The following is a 3,032-nucleotide window of genomic DNA, read 5'->3' as shown; positions in this document are numbered from 1 at the left end:
TGTATGCGTAGAGACAGACAGCTTGAAGACATTTTCCTTTAACCTGTAGTAATAGTGATACTCGTATTACTTAATAAATATTTATAACTGAGTGGTTAATACAATTTGATTTTAAAGATAATTACGAGAAAAATTTTATACTTTCTCGATAACACTGCTGTAGCTACACGGTACAACACTATCTGGTATACAGGCAACACATCCCTGGGTCCCTATAAAACAGACGCCATCTCGCGCAATTCTAACCAGTCTCATTACGCACTGCCCGCGGTATAGACATATTTGGCAAAATTAATCGTAATACTGATTGTTGTTTGTGGTAAAATATTGCTAACGCCGAGGTATCGAGTTCAGCGAAGGTGGGAGATTACACAGGTAAATAATTTATTTAAGTATACGTTTAGGATGGATAAGTGAAATAAAAATAGTATTAGATGATATTAAGTAATAGTTTTTAATTAATATCGCCATTCACAATTTTTGTGATGAGATTAAATAAATAAAAAATAATTTTGTCAAGTGAATGAAGACATCAGAATTATGAGAGATATCAATACAAAGAAAATTAGTGCAATCTTTGGTAAGAACCGAAGATATAACACTCTAGTTTGATAGGACTGATGTGGGTGAAGCAAGATAAAGAAAGTTAGTGATGATGATCTGTTTATCAAAAGAATATAGCGTGGTACCATATAAATTGTATTTGTTTACAGTTCCTGTGGTGCGTCACCAAGATGGCTGCCACAGTAGCAACGGGCCGGTGTAGCGATTATACTACATGTATGTATAGTTGTATACCTTTGCTGCCTTAAATATAATTTTAAATGTATTTTGTATTGTATTTCTTTAAATTTTCTCCGATTCAAAGTTGGCGAAATAGTAAATATACATAACAGAAACATGTGTTTTTGTGTACTATTGTGAATTTGAAAACGCCAGTTCGATCTTATGGAATTAACTTGTGACTAAACGATTTCATTTAGTTTGACCCGTTTGTTTGTTTTTATTTGACATAGATTGATCTGATATTTGATATACACTCTCAAAAGGTTTTATTGGCGATGTTTCCATTTATATTACTTGTTTAATTATTAAATACCTATCCCATACAACGTGGCAATGCGGTCCGTGTTTGGGCACTGTATTTTTATATGTTGTGTTGTTTATATTTTAGCCATAGTTGTTATTATTATTATTTAGTTTATGTAATAATTTTTATGTAATTCATTTTGTTACAAAAGTTCGGTTACAGAATAAAACAAAAAGCCCAACAGTAATAGTTTGCCCTATTTGACAACCACATTGTCGAACAAAGAATTCAAAAATAGTAATATATGTGTTTATTATTGTTTTCAGTTGACGTGATGGCGGTGTGGTTGGTCGACAACTCGAGACTGCAAAAAAAAACCGGCGGTACCAGATCGAGTGGAGTTATTGTAGATTATTTAAAGAGTTTCTTGATAGCGGGTTACAGCCACAAAAATGCCAGAAAATTAAGTAAACAATTTGAATGAATAACAATACGCTTTTATTTACTGCTTTCGTAAGTCAAAATCTCACCAATTCCTTACATTAACACCCAGTTTCTAAAAGGCTCGTCAAATCAATAACCACTAAACACACATAATCAGTGAGTTGCCATGGTGTTCAAAATCAAACTACGCTGTCTTAATGCTAAAAAGAAATAATAAAATATATAGCATTTTATAAATTCTTGACAATAAAGGTGTTGATAATGACAATAAACTTGATTAGAATCAAATGTCATCTAATTATTTGTAATAAGTTTTTTCACATTATGTGTTGGGTTAAATCATGGCTTATAAAAGAGACAATGAGCTAATCTGTGAATAAGATATTGTTTACAATCTCGTTATATATACATAACCTCGTACAACATTGTAACAAACCTCTAAGAAATAATAACGTCGCTTCACTTGCGTAGTTGACACATCATGATAATAATTTGCTACGGCGTAGCCAGCTATGGCGTAGCCAGCTACGGTGTAGCCACCTAAAACGAAATTTCTTTTAACACACTTTTATACGCCTTGTAAATTGGGTTAACTATGGCTTATATAAGAGACAGCAAGCAAATCTATAAATAAGATGTTGTTTACAATCTCGTTACATATACATCACCTCGTACAACATTTTAACACACATTTAAGAAATGATGTACGAACACATCTTAGAAAAAATCATAAAACATTCGCTCAAGTTACGACTGATGCTGAACGTAAAGAATAGAGTGGTTTTGTGTTAGTAATAAAAACTTTTGAGGTAAGTTTAAAGCACCAAATTATATATAACTTGTGCAACAGGTGTTGGGAAGCTTCAAGAATTTAGGCGCATTTTAGCATAAAGTTACACTTTCGCCACAGTCACCTAGATAGATTTACCGACAATCTGGGAGATTATTGCAGATTGCATATAATAATTTAAACATGAATCGATGGAGTAAAGTGAACAGAGTCATTAAATAATAAAAAAACAAATGGCTTCAGATGATTTTATTTCATCATGAAGAGGATTTATATTTGTTCGTACTTGTAGTGTTAGTACAGCGCTCTCTGACGATTTCCATTCGAAGCAGCTAGTCCGGCACAACGATAGTACGCTCAGGATTCAATTAACTATATCGTGAATACTTCTTACTTCACCAACCCTCTGTTAGATGTCACTATATTAGCATTTCACCATTGCAAATAAGAGTAGCGCTCTCCGACGTTTTCCATTCGAAGTACGGTTAATTGTTAAAAGGGGGAAGGGTGTTTTCAACAGATGGCAGTTCTTGGTCGTAACGTAAAGTCGATACTAAAAAAATCAGTTTAAACAACAATATTGACAATTATTAAAATATAAAAACAGCTGAACGTTTCTTCGTTAATTATTTAATAAATATGTCATTTCACTTTTTGTTAAAAATAATCTACCACGCTGGAAAAACACAAAAACCTGCATCGCGCAAGCGAAGTTTTCCTGCGACTCCGATAGGGTAGTAAATTTGAAGAACTTCTCTTGGAGGGTCC

General features: G+C 33.0%; 1 long non-coding RNA gene across 1 annotated transcript; it reads left to right on the top strand.

Moving 5' to 3' along the window:
- Positions 1-234: 234 nt before the first annotated feature.
- On the top strand, positions 235-1,518 carry LOC118275491 (uncharacterized). The gene is made up of 3 exons (XR_004783605.2): positions 235-375; positions 714-780; positions 1,357-1,518. It is a non-coding gene; the product is annotated as an uncharacterized LOC118275491 (long non-coding RNA).
- The last annotated feature ends 1,514 nt before the right edge of the window (positions 1,519-3,032 follow it).

The sequence above is a fragment of the Spodoptera frugiperda genome, chromosome 25, assembly GCF_023101765.2.
Source record: "Spodoptera frugiperda isolate SF20-4 chromosome 25, AGI-APGP_CSIRO_Sfru_2.0, whole genome shotgun sequence".
In the NCBI taxonomy this organism is placed as follows: Eukaryota; Metazoa; Arthropoda; class Insecta; order Lepidoptera; family Noctuidae; genus Spodoptera; species Spodoptera frugiperda.
Note: the sequence above shows the minus strand (reverse complement) of the source record. Positions and strands in the feature narration are given on the sequence as shown.